The sequence below is a fragment of the Neoarius graeffei genome, chromosome 4 (assembly GCF_027579695.1).
Source record: "Neoarius graeffei isolate fNeoGra1 chromosome 4, fNeoGra1.pri, whole genome shotgun sequence".
Lineage (NCBI taxonomy): Eukaryota > Metazoa > Chordata > Actinopteri > Siluriformes > Ariidae > Neoarius > Neoarius graeffei.
The window spans coordinates 36,525,540-36,538,361 of NC_083572.1; the positions used below are offsets into that span (position 1 = coordinate 36,525,540).

Sequence of the window (12,822 nt, forward strand, 5' to 3'; positions counted from 1 at the left end):
GGGATTCATGCAAATGGGAGTCAGAACGCACTCCCCCAGAACAAAAGTCCGCGTCTGGACAGTCGCTCACTTGAAAATAAACAACCAACCAATGGAAACTCAGGCATGGTTCCAGAGAGCAACGAGCAGGTCAGGAAGTGCAGGTTGGGGAGGCGTGCGGTAGTTAGTTGGACAAAACCTCAACCACAGCAGGGGAATTAGCTCAAGTGGTAGAGCGCTTGCTTAGCATGTAAGAGGTAGTGGGAACGATGCCCACATTCTCCAAAGCACCCACTGACCCTGGGCTTGCATTTTACAGAGAAAAACTTTCTTGTCATCTTGCAAACCAGCCGAATCATCTGCACTTTCAGCCAAGTCAAGATCAAATTTCTTTCGCCACATTCAAAGCAGCACATGTGTGAAAACAGCCACTATTTGGATTAAACCCACAACCTTGGCAATGACCAAATCAACTAACTGCACACTACTTTTCTGCTGATATGCTCCTCTGATGAGCTCCGAAGGTGAGCTATCACAGATCCCTTTCAGTTTGCTTGGCTTTATTCCTTGAATTGCCGAATGACATCAGTATCTCCAAGTCACATTTTTCAACAGGCTTGTCATATTCCCACCATCCACTATGAAATTCTAACTCTCGCTCGAGTGCAAAGTCAGCTGAGACAGCTTTTACAAACTGAAAATATGATGCTTACCTGCTTGTATTCTTCAAGCTGCTGGTGAAAAGCAAGCTGCTGTCCTGAAAAGGCACTTTTCACCACCTTCCGGCCAGCTGCTCTCATTGAACAATGAAGCAACAAGTGCTTCCTGAGGCCTGCCCCCAAAGTGTGAGAAGCATGCCAGGGACTCCATGTGAGGAGATTGGGTGGTGTTAGGGGCAAAACCCTTGAAGCTTACCTCCTGGGATTCATGCAAATGGGAGTCAGAACGCACTCCCCCAGAACAAAAGTCCGCGTCTGGACAGTCGCTCACTTGAAAATAAACAACCAACCAATGGAAACTCAGGCATGGTTCCAGAGAGCAACGAGCAGGTCAGGAAGTGCAGTTTGGGGAGGCGTGCGGTAGTTAGTTGGACAAAACCTCAACCACAGCAGGGGAATTAGCTCAAGTGGTAGAGCGCTTGCTTAGCATGTAAGAGGTAGTGGGATCGATGCCCACATTCTCCAAAGCACCCACTGACCCTGGGCTTGCATTTTACAGAGAAAAACTTTCTTGTCATCTTGCAAACCAGCCGAATCATCTGCACTTTCAGCCAAGTCAAGATCAAATTTCGTTCGCCACATTCAAAGCAGCACATGTGTGAAAACAGCCACTATTTGGATTAAACCCACAACCTTGGCTATGACCAAATCTACTAAATGCACACTACTTTTCTGCTGATATGCTCCTCTGATGAGCTCCGAAGGTGAGCTATCACAGATCCCTTTCAGTTTGCTTGGCTTTATTCCTTGAATTGCTGAATGACCTCAGTATCTCCAAGTCACATTTTTCAACAGGCTTGTCATATTCCCACCATCCACTATGAAATTCTAACTCTCGCTCGAGTGCAAAGTCAGCTGAGACAGCTTTTACAAACTGAAAAAATGATGCTTACCTGCTTGTATTCTTCAAGCTGCTGGTGAAAAGCAAGCTGCTGTCCTGGAAAGGCACTTTTCACCACCTTCCGGCCAGATGCTCTCATTGAACAATGAAGCAACAAATGCTTCCTGAGGCCTGCCCCCAAAGTGTGAGAAGCATGCCAGGGACTCCATGTGAGGAGATTGGGTTGTTTTAGGGGCAAAACCCTTGAAGGTTACAACCTGGGATTCATGCAAATGGGAGTCAGAACGCACTCCCCCAGAACAAAAGTCCGCGTCTGGGCAGTCGCTCACTTGAAAATAAACAACCAACCAGTGGAAACTCAGGCATGGTTCCAGAGAGCAACGAGCAGGTCAGGAAGTGCAGTTTGGGGAGGCGTGCGGTAGTTTGTTGGACAAAACCTCACCCACAGCAGGGGAATTAGCTCAAGTGGTAGAGTGCTTGCTGAGCATGTAAGAGGTAGTGGGATCGATGCCCACATTCTCCAAAGCACCCACTGACCCTGGGCTTGCATTCTACAGAGAAAAACTTTCTTGTCATCTTGCAAACCAGCCGAATCATCTGCACTTTCAGCCAAGTCAAGATCAAATTTCTTTCGCCACATTCAAAGCAGCACATGTGTGAAACCAGCCACTATTTGGATTAAACCCACAACCTTGGCAATGACCAAATCAACTAACTGCACACTACTTTTCTGCTGATATGCTCCTCTGATGAGCTCCGAAGGTGAGCTATCACAGATCCCTTTCAGTTTGCTTGGCTTTATTCCTTGAATTGCCGAATGACCTCAGTATCTCCAAGTCACATTTTTCAACAGGCTTGTCATATTCCCACCATCCACTATGAAATTCTAACTCTCGCTCGAGTGCAAAGTCAGCTGAGACAGCTTTTACAAACTGAAAATATGATGCTTACCTGCTTGTATTCTTCAAGCTGCTGGTGAAAAGCAAGCTGCTGTCCTGGAAAGGCACTTTTCACCACCTTCCGGCCAGATGCTCTCATTGAACAATGAAGCAACAAATGCTTCCTGAGGCCTGCCCCCAAAGTGTGAGAAGCATGCCAGGGACTCCATGTGAGGAGATTGGGTTGTTTTAGGGGCAAAACCCTTGAAGGTTACAACCTGGGATTCATGCAAATGGGAGTCAGAACGCACTCCCCCAGAACAAAAGTCCGCGTCTGGACAGTCGCTCACTTGAAAATAAACAACCAACCAATGGAAACTCAGGCATGGTTCCAGAGAGCAACGAGCAGGTCAGGAAGTGCAGTTTGGGGAGGCGTGCGGTAGTTAGTTAGACAAAACCTCAACCACAGCAGGGGAATTAGCTCAAGTGGTAGAGCGCTTGCTTAGCATGTAAGAGGTAGTGGGAACGATGCCCACATTCTCCAAAGCACCCACTGACCCTGGGCTTGCATTTTACAGAGAAAAACTTTCTTGTCATCTTGCAAACCAGCCGAATCATCTGCACTTTCAGCCAAGTCAAGATCAAATTTCTTTCGCCACATTCAAAGTAGCACATGTGTGAAAACAGCCACTATTTGGATTAAACCCACAACCTTGGCAATGACCAAATCAACTAACTGCACACTACTTTTCTCCTGATATGCTCCTCTGATGATCTCCGAAGGTGAGCTATCACAGATCCCTTTCAGTTTGCTTGGCTTTATTCCTTGAATTGCCGAATGACCTCAGTATCTCCAAGTCACATTTTTCAACAGGCTTGTCATATTCCCACCATCCAGTATGAAATTCTAACTCTCGCTCGAGTGCAAAGTCAGCTGAGACAGCTTTTACAAACTGAAAATATGATGCTTACCTGCTTGTATTCTTCAAGCTGCTGGTGATAAGCAAGCTGCTGTCCTGAAAAGGCACTTTTCACCACCTTCGGGCCAGATGCTCTCATTGAACAATGAAGCAACAAATGCTTCCTGAGGCCTGCCCCCAAAGTGTGAGAAGCATGCCAGGGACTCCATGTGAGGAGATTGGGTTGTTTTAGGGGCAAAACCCTTGAAGGTTACAACCTGGGATTCATGCAAATGGGAGTCAGAACGCACTCCCCCAGAACAAAAGTCTGCGTCTGGACAGTCGCTCACTTGAAAATAAACAACCAACCAATGGAAACTCAGGCATGGTTCCAGAGAGCAACGAGCAGGTCAGGAAGTGCAGTTTGGGGAGGCGTGCGGTAGTTAGTTGGACAAAACCTCAACCACAGCAGGGGAATTAGCTCAAGTGGTAGAGCGCTTGCTTAGCATGTAAGAGGTAGTGGGAACGATGCCCATATTCTCCAAAGCACCCACTGACCCTGGGCTTGCATTTTACAGAGAAAAACTTTCTTGTCATCTTGCAAACCAGCCGAATCATCTGCACTTTCAGCCATGTCAAGATCAAATTTCTTTCGCCACATTCAAAGCAGCACATGTGTGAAAACAGCCACTATTTGGATTAAACCCACAACCTTGGCAATGACCAAATCAACTAACTGCACACTACTTTTCTCCTGATATGCTCCTCTGATGATCTCCGAAGGTGAGCTATCACAGATCCCTTTCAGTTTGCTTGGCTTTATTCCTTGAATTGCCGAATGACCTCAGTATCTCCAAGTCACATTTTTCAACAGGCTTGTCATATTCCCACCATCCAGTATGAAATTCTAACTCTCGCTCGAGTGCAAAGTCAGCTGAGACAGCTTTTACAAACTGAAAATATGATGCTTACCTGCTTCTATTCCTCAAGCTGCTGGTGAAAAGCAAGCTGCTGTCCTGGAAAGGCACTTTTCACCACCTTCGGGCCAGATGCTCTCATTGAACAATGAAGCAACAAATGCTTCCTGAGGCCTGCCCCCAAAGTGTGAGAAGCATGCCAGGGACTCCATGTGAGGAGATTGGGTGGTGTTAGGGGCAAAACCCTTGAAGCTTACCACCTGGGATTCATGCAAATGGGAGTCAGAACGCACTCCCCCAGAACAAAAGTCCGCGTCTGGACAGTCGCTCACTTGAAAATAAACAACCAACCAATGGAAACTCAGGCATGGTTCCAGAGAGCAACGAGCAGGTCAGGAAGTCCAGTTTGGGGAGGCATGCGGTAGTTAGTTGGACAAAACCGCAACCACAGCAGTGGAATTAGCTCAAGTGGTAGAGTACTTGCTTAGCATGTAAGAGGTAGTGGGATCGATGCCCACATTGTCCAAAGCACCCACTGACCCTGGGCTTGCATTTTTCAGAGAAAAACTTTCTTGTCATCTTGCAAACCAGCCGAATCATCTGCACTTTCAGCCAAGTCAAGATCAAATTTCTTTCGCCACATTCAAAGTAGCACATGTGTGAAAACAGCCACTATTTGGATTAAACCCACAACCTTGGCAATGACCAAATCAACTAACTGCACACTACTTTTCTCCTGATATGCTCCTCTGATGATCTCCGAAGGTGAGCTATCACAGATCCCTTTCAGTTTGCTTGGCTTTATTCCTTGAATTGCCGAATGACCTCAGTATCTCCAAGTCACATTTTTCAACAGGCTTGTCATATTCCCACCATCCAGTATGAAATTCTAACTCTCGCTCGAGTGCAAAGTCAGCTGAGACAGCTTTTACAAACTGAAAATATGATGCTTACCTGCTTGTATTCTTCAAGCTGCTGGTGATAAGCAAGCTGCTGTCCTGAAAAGGCACTTTTCACCACCTTCGGGCCAGATGCTCTCATTGAACAATGAAGCAACAAATGCTTCCTGAGGCCTGCCCCCAAAGTGTGAGAAGCATGCCAGGGACTCCATGTGAGGAGATTGGGTTGTATTAGGGGCAAAACCCTTGAAGGTTACAACCTGGGATTCATGCAAATGGGAGTCAGAACGCACTCCCCCAGAACAAAAGTCTGCGTCTGGACAGTCGCTCACTTGAAAATAAACAACCAACCAATGGAAACTCAGGCATGGTTCCAGAGAGCAACGAGCAGGTCAGGAAGTGCAGTTTGGGGAGGCGTGCGGTAGTTAGTTGGACAAAACCTCAACCACAGCAGGGGAATTAGCTCAAGTGGTAGAGCGCTTGCTTAGCATGTAAGAGGTAGTGGGAACGATGCCCATATTCTCCAAAGCACCCACTGACCCTGGGCTTGCATTTTACAGAGAAAAACTTTCTTGTCATCTTGCAAACCAGCCGAATCATCTGCACTTTCAGCCATGTCAAGATCAAATTTCTTTCGCCACATTCAAAGCAGCACATGTGTGAAAACAGCCACTATTTGGATTAAACCCACAACCTTGGCAATGACCAAATCAACTAACTGCACACTACTTTTCTCCTGATATGCTCCTCTGATGATCTCCGAAGGTGAGCTATCACAGATCCCTTTCAGTTTGCTTGGCTTTATTCCTTGAATTGCCGAATGACCTCAGTATCTCCAAGTCACATTTTTCAACAGGCTTGTCATATTCCCACCATCCAGTATGAAATTCTAACTCTCGCTCGAGTGCAAAGTCAGCTGAGACAGCTTTTACAAACTGAAAATATGATGCTTACCTGCTTCTATTCCTCAAGCTGCTGGTGAAAAGCAAGCTGCTGTCCTGGAAAGGCACTTTTCACCACCTTCGGGCCAGATGCTCTCATTGAACAATGAAGCAACAAATGCTTCCTGAGGCCTGCCCCCAAAGTGTGAGAAGCATGCCAGGGACTCCATGTGAGGAGATTGGGTGGTGTTAGGGGCAAAACCCTTGAAGCTTACCACCTGGGATTCATGCAAATGGGAGTCAGAACGCACTCCCCCAGAACAAAAGTCCGCGTCTGGACAGTCGCTCACTTGAAAATAAACAACCAACCAATGGAAACTCAGGCATGGTTCCAGAGAGCAACGAGCAGGTCAGGAAGTGCAGTTTGGGGAGGCATGCGGTAGTTAGTTGGACAAAACCGCAACCACAGCAGGGGAATTAGCTCAAGTGGTAGAGTGCTTGCTTAGCATGTAAGAGGTAGTGGGATCGATGCCCACATTCTCCAAAGCACCCACTGACCCTGGGCTTGCATTTTACAGAGAAAAACTTTCTTGTCATCTTGCAAACCAGCCGAATCATCTGCACTTTCAGCCAAGTCAAGATCAAATGTCTTTCGCCACATTCAAAGCAGCACATGTGTGAAAACAGCCACTATTTGGATTAAACCCACAGCCTTGGCAATGACCAAATCAACTAACTGCACACTACTTTTCTGCTGATATGCTCCTCTGATGAGCTCCGAATGTGAGCTATCACAGATCCCTTTCAGTTTGCTTGGCTTTATTCCTTGAATTGCCGAATGACCTCAGTATCTCCAAGTCACATTTTTCAACAGGCTTGTCATATTCCCACCATCCACTATGAAATTCTGACTCTCGCTCGAGTGCAAAGTCAGCTGAGACAGCTTTTACAAACTGAAAATATGATGCTTACCTGCTTGTATTCTTCAAGCTGCTGGGGAAAAGCAAGCTGCTATCCTGAAAAGGCACTTTTCACCACCTTCCGGCCAGCTGCTCTCATTGAACAATGAAGCAAGAAATGCTTCCTGAGGCCTGCCCCCAAAGTGTGAGAAGCATGCCAGGGACTCCATGTGAGGAGATTGGGTGGTGTTAGGGGCAAAACCCTTGAAGCTTACCACCTGGGATTCATGCAAATGGGAGTCAGAACGCACTCCCCCAGAACAAAAGTCCGCTTCTGGGCAGTCGCTCACTTGAAAATAAACAAACAACCAATGGAATCTCAGGCATGGTTCCAGAAAGCAATGAGCAGGTCAGGAAGTGCAGTTTGGGGGGGCGTGCGGTCGTTAGTTGGACAAAACCTCAACCAAAGCAAGGGAGTTAGTTCAAGTTGTAGAGCGCTTGCTTTGCATGTAAGAGGTAGTGGGATCGATGCTCACATTCTCCAAACCTGCCATGTTGCTTGCATTTTACAGAGAAAAACTTTCTTGTCATCTTGCAAAGCAGCCGAATCATCTGCACTTTCATCCAAGTCAAGATCAAATTTCTTTCGCCACATTCAAAGCAGCACATGTGTGAAAACAGCCACTATTTGGATTAAACCCACAACCTTGGCAATGACCAAATCAACTAACTGCACACTACTTTTCTCCTGATATGCTCCTCTGATGATCTCCGAAGGTGAGCTATCACAGATCCTTTTCAGTTTGCTTGGCTTTATTCCTTGAATTGCCGAATGACCTCAGTATCTCCAAGTCACATTTTTCAACAGGCTTGTCATATTCCCACCATCCAGTATGAAATTCTAACTCTCGCTCGAGTGCAAAGTCAGGTGAGACAGCTTTTACAAACTGAAAATATGATGCTTACCTGCTTGTATTCTTCAAGCTGCTGGTGATAAGCAAGCGGCTGTCCTGGAAAGGCACTTTTCACCACCTTCCGGCCAGATGCTCTCATTGAACAATGAAGCAACAAATGCTTCCTGAGGCCTGCCCCCAAAGTGTGAGAAGCATGCCAGGGACTCCATGTGAGGAGATTGGGTTGTTTTAGGGGCAAAACCCTTGAAGGTTACAACCTGGGATTCATGCAAATGGGAGTCAGAACGCACTCCCCCAGAACAAAAGTCCGCGTCTGGACAGTCGCTCACTTGAAAATAAACAACCAACCAATGGAAACTCAGGCATGGTTCCAGAGAGCAACGAGCAGGTCAGGAAGTGCAGTTTGGGGAGGCGTGCGGTAGTTAGTCGGACAAAACCTCTCCCACAGCAGGGGAATTAGCTCAAGTGGTAGAGCGCTTGCTTAGCATGTAAGAGGTAGTGGGATCGATGCCCACATTCTCCAAAGCACCCACTGACCCTGGGCTTGCATTTTACAGAGAAAAACTTTCTTGTCATCTTGCAAACCAGCCGAATCATCTGCACTTTCAGCCAAGTCAAGATCAAATTTCTTTCGCCACATTCAAAGCAGCACATGTGTGAAAACAGCCACTATTTGGATTAAACCCACAACCTTGGCAATGACCAAATCAACTAACTGCACACTACTTTTCTCCTGATATGCTCCTCTGATGATCTCCGAAGGTGAGCTATCACAGATCCCTTTCAGTTTGCTTGGCTTTATTCCTTGAATTGCCGAATGACCTCAGTATCTCCAAGTCACATTTTTCAACAGGCTTGTCATATTCCCACCATCCACTATGAAATTCTAACTCTCGCTCGAGTGCAAAGTCAGCTGAGACAGCTTTTACAAACTGAAAATATGATGCTTACCTGCTTGTATTCCTCAAGCTGCTGGTGATAAGCAAGCTGCTGTCCTGAAAAGGCACTTTTCACCACCTTCGGGCCAGATGCTCTCATTGAACAATGAAGCAACAAATGCTTCCTGAGGCCTGCCCCCAAAGTGTGAGAAGCATGCCAGGGACTCCATGTGAGGAGATTGGGTTGTTTTAGGGGCAAAACCCTTGAAGGTTACAACCTGGGATTCATGCAAATGGGAGTCAGAACGCACTCCCCCAGAACAAAAGTCCGCGTCTGGACAGTCGCTCACTTGAAAATAAACAACCAACCAATGGAAACTCAGGCATGGTTCCAGAGAGCAACGAGCAGGTCAGGAAGTGCAGTTTGGGGAGGCGTGCGGTAGTTAGTTGGACAAAACCTCAACCACAGCAGGGGAATTAGCTCAAGTGGTAGAGCGCTTGCTTAGCATGTAAGAGGTAGTGGGATCGATGCCCACATTGTCCAAAGCACCCACTGACCCTGGGCTTGCATTTTACAGAGAAAAACTTTCTTGTCATCTTGCAAACCAGCCGAATCATCTGCACTTTCAGCCAAGTCAAGATCAAATTTCTTTCGCCACATTCAAAGCAGCACATGTGTGAAAACAGCCACTATTTGGATTAAACCCACAACCTTGGCAATGACCAAATCAACTAACTGCACACTACTTTTCTGCTGATATGCTCCTCTGATGAGCTCCGAAGGTGAGCTATCACAGATCCCTTTCAGTTTGCTTGGCTTTATTCCTTGAATTGCCGAATGACCTCAGTATCTCCAAGTCACATTTTTCAACAGGCTTGTCATATTCCCACCATCCACTATGAAATTCTAACTCTCGCTCGAGTGCAAAGTCAGCTGAGACAGCTTTTACAAACTGAAAATATGATGCTTACCTGCTTGTATTCTTCAAGCTGCTGGTGAAAAGCAAGCTGCTGTCCTGAAAAGGCACTTTTCACCACCTTCCGGCCAGCTGCTCTCATTGAACAATGAAGCAAGAAATGCTTCCTGAGGCCTGCCCCCAAAGTGTGAGAAGCATGCCAGGGACTCCATGTGAGGAGATTGGGTTGTTTTAGGGGCAAAACCCTTGAAGGTTACAACCTGGGATTCATGCAAATGGGAGTCAGAACGCACTCCCCCAGAACAAAAGTCTGCTTCTGGGCAGTCGCTCACTTGAATATAAACAACCAACCAATGGAAACTCAGGCATGGTTCCAGAGAGCAACGAGCAGGTCAGGAAGTGCAGTTTGGGGAGGCGTGCGGTAGTTAGTTGGACAAAACCTCAACCACAGCAGGGGAATTAGCTCAAGTGGTAGAGCGCTTGCTTAGCATCGGCAGGGGCCCAGTCTTTGAGCTCTCGGCGCATGCAGGAAACATCGCGAAAATAAATGCCAACGGAGTGAAGGGGATTTGGTGAAATTCTACCGTGGGCTTTTTGTGTGGAAGTGTATTAATGTTGTGTTTGAGTTGAAAGTTTGCAGGTTGTCGCGCCGGACGGGATTCGATACCGCGACACTTCTACATGGGGGTCTGGTGATCTTCTCTGTCGTTCTGAAAAAAATAAAAAAACAGCGCAGCACGTCATTCGTTTATTTGAAATGTTTATCTATGGCTAACTGTACTCTAACTTATGGCAATGCAATGCTATGACAAATGGTGGTAATAAAAGAAAATGTCTTTACCTTATATTAGCAGTGACAAGAACTGTGTATATTAATAGTAATGCTTTCCCATGTTCATGTTAATTGTTTGATGGTAATAATAAAGTGGCACAGACACAATATGCTGGTTTTTTTTAGCTGCTACAACTGTTGACTTAGGATGATACACAGGATACAGTAACTTTATAGTAGACCTAATAGGGAGAGGTGTTTCTCCTTATATTAGTAGAATTACTACTAAAAGTTTGCCAATAATAATTATCTTCATATTGTCAGTCCATTTAATGTTCAGGTTGTTTGATGGTGAAGTTAAGTGCACAAAGACAGTAACACAATATGTGGTGTATTTTGTATGATAAAGTTTTTTTTTTTATGATGATACACAGGCCGAGACAAATACATCTGAGTGCAATCAATCACTTTTAATGTATCTGAAATTGGACAGTAAAAAACAAGAGATGAAACATCAAGTTTAAAAACCAAGCATGTATTTAATCACTCACACAAACCAATGTACAATTTACAGGGAGAAATGTGCATGAGTAAAGGGGGAAGGTTGTCAGGAAAACTATGTACATGTAAAAACTACATAATATATGTGGTATATACACACACACAAACACACTATATACAAGCAATAGCAGCAGAACTTATACACACTATATACATATTGTACAATAGAAGAACTACTTTTGAGCTCTCTGTTCTTCCAACCACTCTTCAACAGACTTGCCACCTGAGGCCTGGGAACAGAAAGTCGCGCTCCCAAAGCGACTATGCCCATACTCTTTAGTCTTGGGTTTGCCACATTGGCTACACATGTTATATGTCGCACCCCTTACATATTTTCTTTTCTCCGCACTACCACTGGCCTCTTCAGCGGCTCGCCGACGCCTGTTCCTCTCTGTGTACCGTGAAACAGGAGGTGGTGGGCCAGCGGGAGGAGGCGGCGGGCCAGCGGGCGGAGGTGGCGCAGGTACAGATGGGGCTGCACCAGGTGTTGAGGCAGCCAAAGTCGTGGCTGGGAGCTGGAGAAAGGGAACAGGTGGTGCAGGAACAGTCATTGCTGGGAGCTGTACCAATGTGAAGGGAGTTGGCACTGGCAGTGCACTGGTGCCTAATGTTGCAGGGAGAGGAAAAACGGGTGGTGGGGTGGGGGCAATTGGACGGTCTTGGCGGTCTTTGGGGCGACGGCCTGGGCGTAGCAGAGGAGCCCGGCCCTCCAGATTCGGGGGGAACACAAATTCATGTCGTTGCCCAGATGATGCAGGAGGGACGATCAGTTTTTCCTGTGGCTGTGGAAGCTGGGCAGGGGCGATGGGAATTTGGGGTGCTGGAGTCAGTCCCTGAGTGAGTGTACTCATCTCCTGACCTTTCAGCCGCTGTTGAAACCTGAAATGAGAGAGTTTGTGGGAGGGTCATTTGTGTGTTCATGGGACAATTATGAGACCATTATTGTGTAAATTTGAGGGAAATCAATAAAAAAGGGGGAGACCTACCACTGAATAAGTGTCCGCTGGTTGATTTGAAACAACTGAATTGTTGTATCTGCCATCAACCGTGGGCTGGCGATGATCAAGTCATGGATGTGGTGGTAATCATCCAGAATTCTGGTCCACCTGGGAGTGGAAACACCGGCCTTCCTGGTAGTGCACTTGTGCAAAGTGCACAAGCGTGTGCACATGGCGTCTACCAAGCGGCTGGTACCAGGCCACTGAGCCGGCCCCCCAGGGTGACCTATCAAGCTGCGCTTGACGCTCTCCACACCCGGTGTGACTCCAGACCGCTTCGGTGCCTTGAATCGACCAGACGACAGCCGCTCCTGGTGACGTGGCTGGTAGTCGATCCTCTCCTTGTCGCTGTCTGGGAGTGCCGCCCACAGCTGGATGACCTCGGTCACCTGTGGCTCAGTGAGGTAGGCAGCATCTCGCAGGTCTACCAGGTAAGCAGCCAGCTCTTGCACTTTGTCCCACCCAGGAATGCCATCCGGTCCAACGACGACGCCCTAAATAAAAAAAAATTAAAAAGTATTCATTAGTAGTGGTAAATGTAAAATGTAGTAACATTAACTTGGAATTGAAATATCTGTTAGTGTCTTACCTGAGCCCCTGAAGTGGTGGCAGCAGCAGTAGCAGCAGGGTGCAGTCCTTGACCCGACGTGGACGGAACGGCGGCAGCAGCAACTGGACGCTGACCTCCACCCGTGGACGTGGACAGCAGTTCTGGTAGAGGTGGTGGTGAAGGTGCCCGACGCCTTGTGGTTGAGGGCCTCCTTTCAATGTCATGGTCATCGTCAGTCAGCACAGGAACTGTGATGTCCTCTGTCTCCTCCTCAAAGCCTTCGTCCTCAATGTCCTCGTCATCAATGTCCTCCACCAGCT

General features: G+C 47.0%; 2 non-coding genes across 2 annotated transcripts; both read left to right on the plus strand.

Moving 5' to 3' along the window:
* The first annotated feature begins 1,090 nt into the window (after window positions 1–1,090).
* On the plus strand, window positions 1,091–1,163 carry trnaa-agc (transfer RNA alanine (anticodon AGC)). Its single transcript has one exon. It is a non-coding gene; the product is annotated as a tRNA-Ala (tRNA).
* Window positions 1,164–8,276: 7,113 nt separating this feature from the next.
* trnaa-agc (transfer RNA alanine (anticodon AGC)) lies at window positions 8,277–8,349 on the plus strand. Its single transcript has one exon. It is a non-coding gene; the product is annotated as a tRNA-Ala (tRNA).
* The last annotated feature ends 4,473 nt before the right edge of the window (window positions 8,350–12,822 follow it).